Source organism: Ostrea edulis, chromosome 1 (genome assembly GCF_947568905.1).
Source record: "Ostrea edulis chromosome 1, xbOstEdul1.1, whole genome shotgun sequence".
In the NCBI taxonomy this organism is placed as follows: Eukaryota; Metazoa; Mollusca; class Bivalvia; order Ostreida; family Ostreidae; genus Ostrea; species Ostrea edulis.
In genome coordinates this window covers 483,169-489,153 of record NC_079164.1, presented here as the reverse complement: position 1 = coordinate 489,153, position 5,985 = coordinate 483,169, and the positions used below count along the sequence as shown (strand labels likewise).

The 5,985-nt window shown below is 33.4% G+C and overlaps 1 long non-coding RNA gene across 1 annotated transcript; it reads right to left on the bottom strand.

The window, feature by feature from the left end:
* On the bottom strand, positions 1–5,637 carry LOC130051234 (uncharacterized). The gene is made up of 3 exons (XR_008799669.1): positions 5,223–5,637; positions 797–847; positions 1–683 (listed from the first exon to the last, which is right to left on the bottom strand). It is a non-coding gene; the product is annotated as an uncharacterized LOC130051234 (long non-coding RNA).
* Positions 5,638–5,985: the final 348 nt, after the last annotated feature.

Here is a 5,985-nt window from a genome sequence, read left to right as displayed (position 1 = left end):
ACAAAACAAAATATGGGAAGTTTGATATGCATTACTGAAGTTTGATATAATTCGACGTACATTCATGCACCTGTAAAAATCGATTCACCATATATAAAATCGATTCACCATATCAATTTGCTACTGGAATACATATCATCTTCTCCATTCAAATAGTTTAACGGTTATTTACTTTGTTAGGCCTCAATAAGTTTCTTTCAAAGCTCTGCAAAGTTCACAACGGTTTTTCGTAAAAGGCACTATGCTTCGTCAATAACTTTCATTCAGAAAAACATATTACTTCTCGTTAGCAACCTTGACTATTAAAACACAGGTATTGCGAGCTGTATTCGGCATGTTTGTTCACAGGCTAAACAGTGTCTGTGAAGAGTTATTGTTATTTGTTGATATAGTTTTTGATATTGAATTATCTTTCCTTATAATATTGTCTTATCTTCAAATCGTTTAGAGTTAATCTACGAACATGTATTTCCTGTGAGTGTGTTCATACAATGTATTGTCGATTGTTCCTTTATTATTTATATACGGATTATGTATTTACCACTTAAAATTGTTTTGCAAACTCTGCAAGTATATACTGTCTTCCGGACTTCAAACTTCTTTGAACTTGAAAGGCTGCAACACTACCATTTAGCTGGATACGTTTTTACAAAATTCGCACTGCTCTCCCTGGACATCACAATCTAACAAGAAAAGACCGCATTTATATTCTAAGTACACGACTGTATTCAGGAACAGTTCTTAAAAATGAATTTTCTTTTCTTTCACGATTTCAACTGAACTTAATTCATTTTACCTGAGCAAGTGTTATTTCTGTTGACCGTATGTATCTGCAAAATTCCGGTACCTTCAAAACAAAAATATTTATCCAGATTTATTTACCCTGATTACATGCATCAGAAATTCATTTTAACAGAATATTCAAATGATGCACTACATGTACTTGCTGTATATATTCACTTAGATACATCAGAGAACCTTCAATTTTCGGAAGGGATTATTTATGGTGGGGGAGAACTCTGAAGAACAAAAGTCAGACAGTTATCTAAGTTTTTTTCTTATTTCATAATATTTGTGATTTCTTTTCACAACACAAACATATCAACAAAAAGGTGTTGCACCAAAGCTGTAACTTTCCCTAATTGGAGCTCCGTGTCAGCAACCCTTACCACATAATTGCTTTTATGAATAAGGTATTACTTACTGATATTGTAATTGACAATTAATCTATCATATATTTTAAATTACCCGTTGCTAAAAGAGTGGCCATTGAAGTTTAATTGATGACGTCACACCGTATATTCCGGTTTATTTCATCAGCAGCACTGTAAACATGACAAGTCACGAACAGTTAAGTTTGGAGCTGTATAAATTTGAGCCCGTTCTTTCGCAAGAAGAAATTGAGAAAAGAAGACGTTCAGTCGAGTCGCAGACAAGGCAGACGGCAAATATTCTTCATACAAATGTCTTGAACCTCAACTTGTCATTACCCAAATGATAGATCCACATTTTACGTAGTCCTTTCCTTTCAAATGGTGATGGTTGAATCGGTAATTTCGAAAATAAAAACTTTATTAACATCTCCCCTTCGCATTAGTGTAATTAACTGCTTCAATCTATTCATTCGTAAAATCTACCACATGCACAACTTTGATGGTCTTACAGGTGCTTGGGTTCCGGATCCCCCTCCCCCGAATAAGCTACACGAGTTGATTTAATTATTTTTTGTTGAAAATATTTCTAATGATGTCAACGTCTAAAATACATGTAATTCAAAACAAGCCCTTTAAAAAAATACCCTCACTGGTTATTTTAACTTATATTATAATAACCAGCGAGAGTATTTTTTAAAGGTCTTGTTTAGATTATCTTGGACTTTATGGGTATGCAAAATGTTGTTGACATGCACTAGAAATATTTTCTAAAAAAAAAAATTAAATCAACTCAATTAACTTATTCGTAGGTGGGGGTTGTACCAAAGCACCTGTGGATGATCTTAGTATCTCATCAAAACCGGAACAGACGGTGTAACGTCAAAATTATTGATTTTTGTGGTCTTGAATACGAAAGAGTTACACATCATGGAAGCCTCTATAGATCGCGGTAATTTCAATTTTTGACGTTTTCAAATTAGTACTGAAGCTTATCTAGCCCATATATCAACAATTATATGACAGATCTTTATCATATGATTGATTCTATCATATATCTTGTAAAAATATTTTGGGTTGTCTTTCCCTTTAAATACCTGTAGGATTCCCCGGTACTAAGGATAACTCTAATACATTTTATGTGTCAATACATTATACATGTAGTCTAAACATAATTTATGAAAACGTGATAATTGAATTGTCTTTTTTTTCAGAGTATCAGATACAATGCATACGGTTACATGTTACAAGTGTATCAAATATTTAATGTTCTATACTACTACAGTCTAAAAGCTCTTATACTCGTATGTATTATTTTCTACATCCAACAGATGTCAATTGAACATGACTCTGAACACAAATACAGTTTTTAATATTGAATTATATTTCCTTATAATATTGTCTTATCTTCAAACCATTTAGAGTTAATCTACGTACAGATATTTCCTATTTATCTGTGCGTGTGTTTCATGCCATGTATTGTCGATTGTTCCAATCATTCTTTTTGTCTACTTAGAGCTGGCACACAGTGTAATTAGTCTATTGCATTTCAATATATGATTCTCTTAGTATTTTGAATACGTATTTATCTATTTTGGTTTTCGAGTTTTGTATATCATTTATAGAAGTAACCTATTTCTGAATACTTTCTATGGAATACCATATGTTTAATTTACAATATGTACGCGCTTAACTAATTTGTCAATGGAAGCAAGTTGATGATAAAATCAAATCCAAATTCTAAATATTTTCATTATGTAACATTTCTTAGATTTTTTAAATACAATTTATTTGTGTAGTTGTAATTTAGTATTGCCAAAAGAACTCTGCTTATTACTTAATACTCACGTAATACCTTTAATCGTTATGTACATCGAATATTTGTAATTAGCAGTCCATTTATTACTTCTCTTGTTTGTTTCAGTCTTTTACCTCATTAAGTGCATAATAAAGACAGCGCACCGTCTTGTGCATAACCCTGGGTTATACTATCTGCAAAAGTGCTGGCATATTAGTGTCCATGTTAGAAGCTTATTTCAAACTTGGCACATTATAATAAACAGGGATTTGACATGAAACATTTATAAAAACTAGAAGTGTGCTACAATTAAGAAAAAAATCTAGAAGGAAAACGTAATACAAAAAAATTGTGTTCGTGAGGGATTCGAACCCGATCGTTTAAAAAAAGGAAGCATCTTCACATAAAAGTTGACGACGTTACCCCCTGAACTACGCGGTAGACCACACTTTACTAAGGAAAATTAACGTACATGTAAAGTTAAAAATAATATCGGTGAAGCTGTTTCGATTTTTTGAAATTTACAAAAAAGTCCTCGTGAAATAAAATTTCAAAGCGACAGTTAAAAAAAACACCAAAAACAACAAACACAAAAAAAAAAACCCCTCGAAGAACATGTTTATGCCAAGTTTATTTTAATTCACTGAGGCAGTCTTTCTGATATTCGGGAATACCTCTCTATTTCAACGCTAAAAAATCATATAAATTGTTTATTGCTTGATTGAAACTCAAAATATTTTGGCCAATTTTTGTCAATACACGTCTTTTATACTTATTTTCAAAAGGTTTGAATCAAAACATACATTCCAAATGGTGTTATCATTTATTTGAATAACTTTGTAGTATCTGGGGATTCTTCCCCACTACGACCTGTTTGGTAGACGACTTCCGGTACCAAGATGACAGTTCCCGCTGAAAGGTACTTTTGGATGAGAGCTAGAGTGATAGACAGGTAGAAGTCATTCATAAAGAACTATAGTACCGATAGTAAGGAAGAGACTAACAACGCAATGCTCGGGTAACTTCTGTGGGTACTCACGGGGTTTACTGGGTCACTTAAGACCTCATATTTACTATAACTTTATTTTATAGATCTTTCATGCAACACCTTTAGGGAAATTAATATGAAACGTGTAATACCACATTTTGAAAATGACTTATTGAACTATTGAAATGCAATTTTAGGTGGGGAGGATTTAGATCATTATATTATTAGTTATATGAATTCTTGGCTGGGTAGTTTGTTATAATACCCCTGGGTGGAAGCCTCTGCCGGTGGGCTGTTAGTCCCCGAGCGTCTCTACACCCCAGTAGCTAAGTACGTAGCCACTAGCTTGAGAATACGGATGTATATGTAATTGCTGTTATAAAGTTTAGAAATTCATTTCAAAATTAAGGATTATCTTCCTAACGCATAGCTCTTATCCTTAGACGAATTTGACTCCACTTGTTTGGCACACTGTTTTCTCTATAATAGCTCTAAATCTTCATTGGTATTTCGGATTTCAAACATTTCGGTTGAACATCACTGAAGAGACATTATTTGTCGAAATGCACATCTGGTGTATCAAAATTGGTACCGTATAAGTTTTACATGATGACCCCTGGGTCGAGGCCTCTGCTGGTGGACTGTTAGTCTCCGAGGGTCTCTACAGCCCGGTAGTTATGCACTTAGTTACTAGCTTGAAAATACGGATGCATATTTAATTGCTGTTATAAAATTTAGAAATTCATTTCAAAATTAAGGATGATCTCCCTCACTCATAGCTCTTATGCTTAGACGAATTTGATTCCAGTTATTTGGCACACTGGTTTTCTCTATAATAGCTTTAAAACTTCATTGTTATTTCGGATTTCAAACATTTCGGTTGAGCATCACTGAAGAGACATTATTTGTCGAAATGTGCATCTGGTGCATCAAAATTGGTACCGTATAAGTTTTACTTATGTCCTTTCTATGTATTTTACTATTCCTAAGGATTGTTTTAAATTGCTTTATATGTAATTAGGGTAATTATATCATTACATTAGGCACTATATATCAATAATAATAATTATGCATTTAAATTCTGATATTATGAATATTTTATTCACATGTATGTGACATCGATTTTATATAATCTTTTCTCTAACATTTGTTAAGCAGATTAAAGAACTAATGTTGATAGGGCGCCATATAAATCTTTTAATTACAATTACAATCAACATCTGGCAGTTTTTGCTAAAGTACTCATATGCCAAAGATTGTGAAATAAGTATAAAAGTTTGTTTACCCCAAGGGAACGAATATTTCACTTTGTCCACCCAAGAACCATTCTTTGTAGCATTGTCCTCAGGTGAAGGCTGTTGATTTGTGAATATACAGGTGTCCATCGCTTTTTTTTTCCATTTGACATTTACGGATACGACTGACCCTCAACAAATAGCTACAAATATATAAACATTTGTAAAATTATCTGTAAAGATTTACTCATTGGATACTAGATTGATCAACAATCGTTATCTTTACTGTTTTTTTTTTAAGATTGAGCACGTATATCTGCTGGTGGATACTCTTTCCCCGAGGATACCTGTTGTTCCATGAATATAAAAAATAACCACACAATACTCGTCATCCAGTATACAAAAACTATGCGGAGTCTACAATCGACATAGAGTCCAATAGATTGGTTCGTGCCCATCGGATTATTCTTCGAGATATCAAACATTTGTTATATGTACAAATAACCAGTTTTGGTACAAAGATAAAATGTCAAATGCTGTCTGATGTGTTTCATACCGATTGTTAAGCCGTTCTTGGCACGTTCATTTTGACTACGGATAACTCCGTTTACATGATCAGGATATAGGGTTCAAGGCGGTTGTGACCGGTCGACAGGGAATGCTTACTCCTCCTAGGCACCTGATCCCACCTTTGGTGTGTCCAGGGGTCCGTGTGTGCCCAGCTATCTATTTTGTATTGCTTGTAGGAATTTCGAGATTCATCACTGTTCGTTATCTTCGCCTTTCATACCTCAATTAAATTATGTCATTAAA